Source organism: Anser anser (genome assembly GCF_964211835.1).
Source record: "Anser anser genome assembly, chromosome: 2".
In the NCBI taxonomy this organism is placed as follows: domain Eukaryota; kingdom Metazoa; phylum Chordata; class Aves; order Anseriformes; family Anatidae; genus Anser; species Anser anser.
The window spans coordinates 115,940,271-115,952,489 of NC_139721.1; the positions used below are offsets into that span (position 1 = coordinate 115,940,271).

The following is a 12,219-nucleotide window of genomic DNA, read 5'->3' on the forward strand; positions in this document are numbered from 1 at the left end:
CACCATTTCCCTGCAATGTGAGGTCTTCTTCAGTCTATCTGTTAGATCATCAGGACAGCGATAACTCTGCATGATTTCAGATAAAAGCCTCTGATGTGCTCTAACTTCCAAGAAATAAGTTATCTTTATTAGAAATATCTCCTTAGGTCAACATTCAAGACTTACAGGATGGCTTACGTTGCCAAGAGCAATGTGTGCATTTAAATCTGTAAGCAGATTTAGCATCCCTCTTCTGGACCACAGTGTCTTGCTGCCTGACCCCTAGCATACTGGTAAATTGTGTACATCTCTTGGAGCTCACGCTTCACCCTGTGAAAGTTGGGAACAATCGGTAGCTGCAAATACACACTGAGAGACCTCAGCCATGTTCTCATATATCTCTTTTCACTCTCCAGAAAGAGGAAGGTATAAACAAAGGATCCCTTACATTTCTTCACCCTCACCCAAAGACTACAATACAGCATGTTCCCTTTCTCTGCCCTCCTTATGAGGGGCTGCCCATGAACTCTGGAATTGGTGTAGGCAACACCTTGTATTTTGGGAGAGCACGGCTACCTCTGGAGAACCGAGTGGACATCATTACTTGCAATTGACCAAGATTTACTATCCCCGTGGTGACAGATTCAAACTCTTATTCAGCAAGCAGAGAGGCTGGTTTACAATGTGAAGTTGAGTCAGCCATTTACACCAGAAGTTTGCTACTTTGAACAGTGATGGACCATGCTATGGTGAAGGAGCAATCCTCTAAGGCTCAGGTCACATGAAGCTTCTCAAAATAAACACCCGTAATTCATCCCAAAACTAGAAGGCAGCCAGAGCGTGCCTCAGAGCACTACTGATGTTGAGCCATCTGACTGTGTTATCGTATGGCATTAAAAGGTTTTAACCTCTGACTCTTGAGCAACAGGTTGCTGCAAGAACAACCAAAGGAGAGACTGTGAGTGTTTAGCAGAAAAGAGAAGCAAAACATTCCCAAGCATCCCTACATGTCACCTTTAGTAGTGAATTCACACACTGGTCTCTGTAATAGGGATCGCAGTATGAAATATTTGGTGTCCATCAGTAAAAGATGAGTGGAGGCTCTAGTCACAGAAGATACCAGCTTGGAGTATTAAAAGGATGCTGGGCAGAAAGTGTCATGTTAATGATTTTGATTAAGGCTTTCTATGTCAGCCCAATGCACAGCACAGGGAGCAGACTCAAGCACCCCGGCAAAAATGGCAACAGCAGCAAGAGAGAGGCATCAAGAATCAGAGGAGGGAGAAGTTACAATTATTTTGGTCAATTCTAGGGAATTACACTTAAAAATGGCAGTTCAGATCCTCCTATTGTGCAGGTGTTCACATTAGTCCTTAAAACCTTTGCCTATTGTCTGCATACATGCAAAAACGATCAAGGCATAGCAAATCTTGCCAGAAAGTGGAACTTGGGGAAGAGCAGAAACATTGGGAAATTCAATCCAAATTTAGTTGGTTCAAGTCCCACAAAGGCAGCATTTTTTTTTCAGTGTTGAAACATTCATTTACAGCTTAGAATAATTTAACTCCTTTCAACACTTCTTTCTGAGATGGCATTTTCCATTTTACAAGCATCCCAGGTTGCAAGCAAAAAGGCTAGTCACCCCAAAATAAATGTTTTCCAAATGAAGAGCTATATTTCAACCCAAAATTATTTTTCTGGCTTTGAATTTTCCCAGAGAGCCTAATAAAACCTTTGGGTTTTGGTCCAAAACCCAACTTCTTCTAGTTCAACCCAGAAGACACCTTTATTTTCTGATATCCATTTGCACTGCTCTGTTTCCACCATCAGCTCTCTGTTTAGTGCTCCCAGCTTCTCTGAATCTTTCATGAGTGAGGTGATTTTACCCTGGAAGAACACCAGAAAAAACATGAGCTTTCTGATTGCCCAACGTGTACCCCTCATACCCAGCAGCCAGTCACAACTACTATGATAGACAGGAAGAGCTGAGAGAAGACTTTGGATGGGATACACGGTGAAGGATGTGACCAATATTTTCACAAGCAGGGAGGTGAAAGCATAATGCCCAGCCAAACTATGTCTGTGGCTGCTTTGCGTCACCAGAAGCAGTGGAAGGCTGGGTTAAGCCTGCTGGACTTTTGAGAGGGGGTAAATTCAGCTCTGACTCTGCCACTGCCTTGAGAAAGCCTCCTCCTCTTCCTTCTCCACCCACATACCCCCACACAATATGCATGCTAGACTTCTCTCAGCAATTTTTTTTTTGACTCTTAGTCCTCAGATATCACAACAATGGGAGGGGGAAGGGGGGTTAATTGCATTTCTTAAAAAATAAAAATAAAAAAAAAATAGGAAGTTAAGCTTATCTCTCTGCCTGCATATGGGGAGCTGTATGTCCTGGATGAGTGAGCTGACGCGAGGTGGTTTCTAGGCAACTTCTGTAAGCCACGTTGAAAGAGGAATATGAATTAAAATCAAAACCAAAACCTAAACAAGTCAAACAAAATAAGTAGTAGCTACTCCACGCAAAACCAGTTTTGACTGACTCGTAAAGTTCATGCAAGGTCTTTGGTGGGACTGTTAAGGAGAAAAAAATGAGCACCCCCTGAGCCAGCACCTGAGGTAAGCCACGTGGTGGTAAGTGCGTTTATGCAGACAACATACACAGCTTGTGTGCGATAAGGGGCCAGTCATGCCACGTCCGTGCAATGACATGACTCGAGAGCTGAAATGCCATAACCCAAGTGCTCCAGGAACACCAGCCTGAGGACATCGAGGGGCTGAAAAGTGGTGTGATTGACTCCAGCTCTTCCCTTTTCCCAAAATAATTATGCTTTGCATTTATCAATTCGTTATACCTCTTCTTCAAGAGATTGATACAGCATAGGCAAAAATGGCACTCTTGGGAGCAGCTTTTATTTGTTTCTCTTCCACGTAGCACAGACATGAGGAGGATGTCCCAGCAGCTTAGTCAACTCTGCAGTACTAGGAGTGCGTTGCTGCACTTTTTTCAGCTCAGCCCAGGTTTCAGGATTAACATGAGGCAATCCCATTCCCCCTGAAATTTCTTCCAACATCTTCTCTAATTTACTGAGCTACAAAGGTGTCAGGCAGGAGATAGCATCACCAATGTGAATCCAGCGCTGCGTCATTTTTCTAGTGTCAGAGTCAAATTTAGTGCTCAGTGCCCCAGCTGGAAATGAATGGTTTCACACTCCACACTGTCAACTTTGTTTCTGAGCCAGCATATTAAGGAATACTGGATATGGTGTTTACAGCCTTCCCAGAAGTCATGGATGGGCAAAAAAAAATGTGTTGCAGGGGTTTTAATTGTCAGGACCCTATTCTGCTTCTATATTTGCTAGCATGAATGAAAAGCAATAGCAATAGCCAAAGACAGAACTTGACTGAGATCAGGGACTTTTCCTTGCTTGAATAAAGTTGATAATGGGTATTTTAGAAGTCAGAATCACCATCATAAATCTAAAACCTGTTTTTATGTCTCAAGAATGGGGATAAGAAAATCAAGTGAAGGGATTAATAACCAGGCCTCCAAAGCAGTTTAATTTACAAATCACTTTTTTTGGGGAGGGTTCCCTTAACGGTAATATGGCACAGTTTCCTGGCGTGTAGGGCTCTCTTTACCCAAAAAAGCAGGTTCTCAGGAGTGACACTGAACGAATGTTGCTATTAATGTGAAGTCAGAGCAAATCAACGTTATGGTTAGTAAAACAAAAATCTCAGAGCTTAACTCGAGCTTTTCTCCCAGCTGTGAAGAAATCCTCGACCAGCAAAACTCCTGGGCGTTCTTCCATTGCTAAGTGATGTAAGGACCTGACGCTGGCTTTAGCAGCAGCAGCGGTATGTTTCCCTTGCTCAGGAACCCAGAACAGCATTCCATAGACTTTATGTCACGCCGTGTCCATCCAGCTCCCGATCCTTCCCAGCTCCTGATGTGCAGGCAGTGCGTTAGCAGTGCCAGGCTGCTGATGGGTGCCAACTGGTGTCCAGGAACCAGGCTGTGCTGGGTCACCACCTCCCGGTGCAGGCAGGAGAACCTGCTGGCTGTTTCCATGGCTGCTCCTGGAGGTGTTGGCTGGCGTCATAAGCACAAATTTAATCATGCTAGCAATTCATTCCCATGGATTTGACCTCGGCTTCTGGGATTAGTCAGTCCTTAGCACTGCTGGGAGACTATTATAGGTCACTGGTGAGTGACTTATTCTTGTAATACCTCCCAGCTTTCTTCGTAGCTGCTTTCTTCAGTCCCCATGACCCACTCAGACCTGTAAGACTTTGGCAGGTTCGGCCTGGCCTGGGTGAAGCCGAGCCTCCTTTTACCTGCTGTCCTGCCATGTGCTCCTGAGCTACCAGCCCAGCTCCTTGCTGTAGGCCTCATCTCCTGCCGTCACTCCTGCAAAGCTAGCTTCCAGCCTTGCATTCTTCTAGGCAGACAAAGGAGCCTATGCAATAAAATGAGGAGGAAAAAATAGCAGCAGGGCCATGCTGTGACACCGGTTTAGGGAGAAATGAGACATCCATGGTGCAGTTCAGGGACACATCCTATCCGCAGTAAGGCTCTAGCCATGCCAGGGGGGTGGGCCCCGACACCTACACACAGCAACTCAGCTCTGGGACAGAAGTACCTATCTTTTACAGGGTCTCCTGTCCTCCTCACTGCCTTTACCAAGGCTCCACCATCCAGAAAATATCCCAAGGACTATTTCAGGTTAGTTCTTGGTTTAGTCAGAGAGGCTGAATCGGAATAATGAAAGGTAATCTAGGCTGTCAGGTATTTATGCTACTGCTTCAGGAAGACTTAAAAATGGTCACAAGGAACCCAGAAAAAGAAGAACATACTGGGAAACTGGAAGTTTACTATTGTAGCTCTAACCCAGGATGCTGCAGGACACCAAATGGTTGTTAATCATCATCATCATCAACAACAATAATAATAATAATAGGAGTAATAATAATAACACAGACTGAAAATGCAGATGGAGCCCAGCATTGCTCATTTATTAGAGAAGCTAAGTGCTGGCCTGCATTACTTTTGGGGATTTTAGTGTTTCCCAAGGACGCTAGCTTAGCCATAAGTGAAAATTCAGCAGGGGAGCTGATGGAGCTATGGTTGCTCCAGCCTGCACCCCATGCACTGCTTGATGCAGGACTGAGGTGCCTGATCACCTGGCATGGCACTACTTATATGGTTGTGCAGGTCCCCTTTGCACATCTTGGCTGCTCCGTCTGAGCTCCTCAGTCCAGCCTGAGGTAACACTGGAAGATGCTCTTTAAGAATTTCAATGGAGAGGATTTGTATTCTGCAAAATCAAACCGCAAATGATGGGTGACTCAAATCTAGGTCCTGGACACCAATAGTGTACCAGGGAAAAAGGGTTCCAAAAAGAGGTCTGAGTTTAAGCAAATACGTGGCTATTAGGAACTTGGTGATGGTGATGTTCCAAGTGGGAACTTGGTCTTGGTGACGGCTAGGTGTGTTTCAGAAACCTTTGGTGTTTTTAGGAATTTAAAAGACCAGTCATCTGTGAAAGGCCTTTTCCATAACCTCCAGTAAGCTGCACAGAGCTTTGTCAGTTCTGTTCATTAAGAAGCCATCTAACCCAAAGGCACTGGGGTGCTGCATGGGTCTGAGGTTCACTTATTAGGTGCATTGGACACCCATGAAGCTTTTAGGATCCTCTGTTGTTATATGAGCAAGAGCAAGTGTTATACTACAGATGAGAAAATACTATGTAGAAGGATTTCTGAGTAAATGTCTGCCATTTGTTCATGCCTTTTGAGGGGACTACTGAAGAGTCACTTTTTAAGTAATTTATTTTCTGGATGTTTGTGGTTCATCTCCTTTAGCATTCTGAGGACACATTGCTGGATAGGGACACAGCTGTTTCCTGAGCCCAATCCTCCAGACAAGGACAGCTTGCTCTGCCTGATCAGGTGAGTTTGTGGGCAGTAAAAATACAGTTGTGTTATGCACACACACAGACACACCAAATAGTCATATACTCTTGGTGGCTGCATCTAGAACCTTAAATCAAAGCAGCAGTGGTATCAGAATCAAACCAATTATGCGGGTTCCTCTCATACATAACGCCTGTATAACCTTTTAGCGCCTTGTGTCGCAGATTGATCAAGAGGGCATTTTTCTGAAGGGAATCTATGAGTAAACTACAGTAGACAAGGGGTTGGTTAGCTTCTTGAACCTGGTGCCAAATTTTCAGCAGAGACTGAATCAAAATAGCGGGGAGGGAAAATGGAGGTGATTTTTCGCCATGATTGCTGTTGCGACTTAGTGGTGGTACATGTGGGGCTGCTGTCACAGTGCAAGAATTCAGCAAGTGGGGCAAGTTTGGCAGCTTGGAGCAATAGGAATAACAGGTTATCTGATCAGCAGAATAAATGCGTAGCAGTGGTGTGAAGCACATGGCGCAAACCCACAGTGCTCTGCCACCCCAACAAACATCCAAGGTTGTCTCCATGTAAAATGAGCTATTTTACACACAATGCCTTCAACAATTAACTTGTACATGCTAGTTACTCATCTTTTCCATCACCAGCCTACTCCACTGCAGCCCATCGCTCTGATTTTCATTGCTCAAGCCTCAGTTAGCGACTCACTCCTCTTTTCGTGGTTGTGGAGGAGGTGAGCAGCACATCTTGGCCGTTTAGAGCACACATTAGGCGGGGATTCTCAGGGGAGATTACTGCTCCAGCGCTGCTGTCTCCATGGAGAAATAAAGATGAGCACAAGTTCACGCTAAACACCGCTGCCTGATGTTTTTGAGCAACTCAACCTCAAAAGGTCTGCAAAATGCTCCCGGGTGAGTTATAGATGGATGGCCGTGCCATCACCTCAGGGAGATGCTGAGCTGTTCGGTGTCATTTTCTGAGGTACATTGGACAGCAAGCAAGAAGCAAATTTCCATCACAGTGTGTATATGGATTGATTAGAGACCGTGTCTGAGCGAACATTTCAAACCAACATGAGAATCCTAAACAATTGGTCAGAGTAAAGGAGTGGGGCAGCTAACCCACATAAAAATATATTGCTTTTAAAATTCTTCATCTCCTTCTATTATACATGGATTGTTTGGGAATAACTCTATTAAAGTCATCTAAGATACTCTAGATTTACAACACTGCAATCAGAATCCAACCCCTCCCACAAGGGGGGGCCATTAAGGCCTCTATGATCCAGCAATACAGGGGGCCTAATGTTAATAATTCCCCATTAGCAGCACTTTGAAACCGTGCAGAGACATGAAGGAAGATCAGAGCTACTTGGAGCAGCACAGGAAGCCTTCTTGTCTCAAAGTCTATTGCTTCTCCACAGCAAAGCACCTGTGCTCACACTCAGAATAATGCCAGCTTTACTCTCCTTTGACAAAGTAAAGCAAGCTGCAGGTAAATTACTCTTTGCTTGGTCTAACAGACCAATTTGTGTTTTAATTTCTGGGCATATCAAACTTAGGCTCACTTTTCTGACAACACTGCAAAGTACAGTAACAGGTGCAGGACTGTACTGGCTTGGTGCAGGGCACCAGGGAGAAAGAAAAACAAAGACCAAAGAACATCCATAAAGTGGGCTTCTGTGTTTGGCACCTGAAAAGAAAAAAACATTTTTCAACAGCTGCTTTTTGCAAAAGGCTCTTAATGCAAGTAGCATATGAACTGTATTCCTAAAAGGCTTTTAATGAAGCAATTTCAGTAGTGCAAGAGGCCACCTAAGGAAGCAAAAACATTTACTTTATTGTTTCTCTGCTTCTCTCGCTTTGCAATTTTGTAAGAAAAAATGCAACATAGAGAAGAGAACAGAAATTTAGCAGAGGGCTAGCTGAGGGTGTGGAAGCTGTCAGCTGATAGTTGTGTAAAGTTTTGCTATTTACCTAGGATGGACAGCCACTGTTTGAAACTCCGGGTTTTAAAGTGTTGCATTCTCTATCTGCTGTGTTGTGTTCTCTATCTGCTGATCTTGGTGCTGGAAAGAGATTAGAGCAATTAACCGCTTTTCCACACTGTGGGATTTGCTAAATAAGTAGTAAGTGAAAAGTGGCTCCTGAAAAGGCACCTGGGTAGGGATGGGTGGAAAGGAAGGTACATTAGCAGGGTGTTCACTGGTCTTGCACCCAATAGATCAATCAATCAAAGCTAAATTCAATGAGATATGTTTAAAAAGTATATTAATTTAAGAGATGAGGGATGCATTTATAGCATCTAATGTAAGACACTTGCACAAAGACACTGTATGAGCAATCTAGAAGTCTTCATCACTGGAAAGGAATGGGAGAGCCATATCCTCGCCATCAACCACCGACAAAGCTTCCAGGAGGGCTCTCTACTGGGGTCTCTGAGCTGAATGTTTGAGGGTGGATGTTGGGAACAGAGGCCATAATTAGTAAACTTGGCTACAGAAGGCTTGAGTTCGGGCAGGGCCTCAGTGCTCCAGTGAATGTGCAGCAGGGGTCCAGCTGCTGTGCAGACGTGGAGCCTCTCTCCTGCTCCCTGATGCTCTGCAATGGGCATGGTGGCTATCCACAGAAGACAGGAGCTGGTTACCTGGAGGAGAGTAAATAGGACAGTGGTACCAGAAAGTACTGAGACAAATCCAGCCAGTACAAGACAGCGGTCAGCATTTGCTAGCCCTCAGACCATGGGGTGAGTCTCAGACCAGCTCCCAGTGCACCAAGGTCACCCTTGCAGAGATCTTCATGGTCAATGATCCCTCCCAGACCTGCTACAGTGCCTCTTCCACAGGATGCCTTTCAGCTGTATGGTTCGGCCAGTATATGCTGCTGTGGAGAAGACCACAAGTTCATAAAGGCACCCCATGGACTGCAGAGGCTGGTCTTGTCGACACCTGTCCTTCCAAACCCTCACTCCCACTGTGTTGTTTTCAAACATATTTAAAATTCCCTTTCATGTAATTGGCTATTTCCCTTCCCTCCCTCCCACACGTTAGGTTAAAAGGGGCAGGAGGTCCTTTTCCGTATTGATTTGTTTTCCTGATCTTTCAGATACATGCAGAGAAGATCAGCAAAAAGGCCCTGAAAGAGGAGCAGAACAAAAGCACAGTGCTTGCTCTCATTTAAAGAAGTTAGACAAACATGAGACGAGGCATTGAGTAGAAAATAAACTGTCTGCTGAGGAAGAGAAAGAAGCTGCCCTGATGGAGAAGGGACTGACGAGTACCACACTTCTTTTCTTTTTCTTTCTTTCTTTCTTTTTCTTTCTTTCTTTCTTTCTTTCTTTCTTTCTTTCTTTCTTTCTTTCTTTCTTTCTTTCTTTCTTTCTTTCTTTCTTTCTTTTTCTTTCTTTCTTTCTTTCTTTCTTTCTTTCTTTCTTTCTTTCTTTTTCTTTCTTTCTCTCTTTCTTTCTTTCTTTCTTTCTTTCTTTCTTTCTTTCTTTCTTTCTTTCTTTCTTTCTTTCTTTTTCTTTCTTTTTCCTTCCTTCCTTCCTTCCTTCCTTCCTTCCTTCCTTCCTTCCTTCCTTCCTTCCTTCCTTCCTTCCTTCCTTCCTTCATTCTGAACTGTAATTTAAATAAATAAATCCTATTTTGAAATAAATAGAAATCAGATAAATTGTTTTTAATCCTGGATATTTACACCCTGCTATTAAGCTGCCCCCCACCATGGTGCACTGTGTGTGGTACTGTTATATGTGCTGTGAATTGAGTTAGACATAAAGCAGATGCCCTGATCTCTAAAGCTCCCCTGACATTTTCTTGTGAGCGCATCGTGGTGGCTTGAAAAAATTCTAAACTGGGCAATAACATTTTTTTCTTACTAAGTTTTTCCCATACATTCAATAAGATTTGATATTCATCTTCCCTCCCATACCCTGTAGCTATATTGCAATATCCCACACGAAAAGCAGACATAGTACAGTAACGAATGAAATGAGTGTTACAAAGCTTTTACCAACCTCAGAGGGACATGGTAAGGATTAATTAATTTCTTGTTCAGAGCTTTTATATCCTGTGATTAAAAATAGTGTAATAATAATAATAAAAACAGATTACTACGTTATCAGAATCAGTTATTAAAATCTGCAGTAAAGACAATACAAGTTTTCTACCAAAAAAAATCAGCACTATATTCCAATCCCACCCCTGCTGAGAGACACAAAAACTTAACCCAGACTAACTTTTACGGTGAGCACATTAGATCTCATTAAAGCCTGTATAACATCCTCTTTCATAATTACGCTGAAAAAAATTAGGACCGTTTTAATTCTGAAGGAATTAATATAAGGGATCCATCCACTTATGTGGCGTTGCTAATCCACTCTCAGTTCACATGTTTAGTTAACTCACATTAAGTTTTCCTCGGTGACTCTGCTTCAGCAAATCCTTTCTCTGAAGCAGCCACCTCCCGTTACGGATACTCGCCAGCAGCTTTCGTCATGTCGGTAACCCCGCGGCTGGACATGGGCAGTGGTTTCTTCAAAGCCTCAAACATCTGGGATTCAGATCTGAGCACCAGAGGAGCGAGGGAACTGCAGAGGAGATTCCCGTAGCCCCTCGCTGGAGAAGTGACCCGGGGTTGCTCCAAACCGCACTCCAGATGCAGTAACCCTTGAGGGCTGTCGAGCAGCCAAGAGCAGATGGGCTGCAGGCCCTCCCATGCCTCGCAGAGCCCAGGCGGCAGGGGTTTGTCTCTCCAGGCAAAATTTACTCCCTCAGCTGCAATGTCTGTCCTAGAGGAATCCTCCACGGAGCACTTGTGTTTATATGGCCAGAAAGAGATTTAGGAGCGACGCTTCAGTGTCCAATTTTCACACTGGGTCTTCAGGACCTCACCGCAGGAATAATTAATCATTTTAGGGACAGAAATGCTGTGTCAAGTTTCTCTCTCTCTGGAAGATGGCACTAATCGACCCCACTCTTAGATTGCTCTCAGTGAGATCTGCTGAACACCAGCACGAGGGCAAAGAGCCCACAAGCAGGAAACCGAAACAGAGAACCCTGACACACACAGAGCCCACGCTCGATTCAGAGCAACCAAAAAAAAAAATAATCCTTTTCTCGTGCCCCGAGGCACTGAAATTCTCTCTGAGAGTGACAATCTTTTAAAAGAAGAGTAATCAAATATAAACGCTTTTCATTCCCGAAGTTGATGCGCACACCGAGGATACACAGGGACAAATGCATCTGTGAAGAGCACTCCTTTGTTCCTTTCTGGCTCACATCAGGATAATGTGTTGTAGATGGCTGCAGCTCCTGTAGCTGAATGTAAAAGATGTGCCCTAAAAAAAGAAAACAACATTGCTTTTGTATACAGTCAAATCTGTTTTGCCACCAGGGATTCATTTAAGATACAGGGGGTCCTGAGGCTACATGCCACTGATGTATTTTGAAGTTAGGCAGATCTATTCATTGCTAAGCAAACCTTTACAAATACGTTAGTGTACCTTGCAGAAGCCATAGGAGGTGTTTAGGAGACATACAGACGAGCATTCCTTAGAGCTGCTCAGCAGTGGGGGACTGGAGCGCCAGCGTACTCTGCCTGAGAGAAGAACAAACACTGCTTGGAGGAGATGTGCAGGTATGTGCACCACCACAAACTGCTCTTACCATAGCATCACGTCCTTTTTGGATTCTTTGTTCCAGCGTTCCTTGTGTTTTCTCATTCTTTTCCTCACTTTCATTGTTCCTAATTACTCCTCTGCCTTTTTCTGGATGCTTTTTCTCTTTCACCTCCGGCTGCGAGGCCACTCTTCCTCCCTGGTCTGAGCACTCCCAGCAGCTACTCCGACATTTCACGAGCTCTATGACCCTCTCTGGCACAACCTGAACACTTTCAGGCACACAGGCCTGAGTGCACGTGAACTAAAAGCACTACCTGTACTTTGCATTACTGGCTGGTCACACTAAGAGCTCTATTTTTCTTCTCCCAAGACAGGTCGTGCAGGGTGATCCATCCCATACTAATTACCTTCTGCAGACTTGGGCTGGCTGGAGATGCTATCGCTCAGGTGATGCTCTTGAATCAGGCACCTCACATATCCCCTCGTCTAGGTGTAGTCAGGATGAACCCGGGCTTCACATGCTTCAGCCTGATGCACTCTTGCAGGAGGCTTGGGGCTGATGGACTTTTGCCAGATCTGGCTCAGGATAAACATTAAGTCTGGATCCGCTGAAGCAGTATACACGCACTCTGTGCTGGGTGCAGTCCTTTTCTAACAGTGGAGATGCTCAAAGCCACCGTCAGCTGCACAAACCATCTA

The 12,219-nt window shown here is 44.4% G+C and overlaps 1 long non-coding RNA gene across 1 annotated transcript; it reads left to right on the forward strand.

Moving 5' to 3' along the window:
* Window positions 1-1,142: 1,142 nt before the first annotated feature.
* LOC310894960 lies at window positions 1,143-9,143 on the forward strand. Its single transcript, XR_014580315.1, has 3 exons — window positions 1,143-2,598; window positions 5,845-5,931; window positions 9,009-9,143. It is a non-coding gene; the product is annotated as an uncharacterized lncRNA (long non-coding RNA).
* Window positions 9,144-12,219: the final 3,076 nt, after the last annotated feature.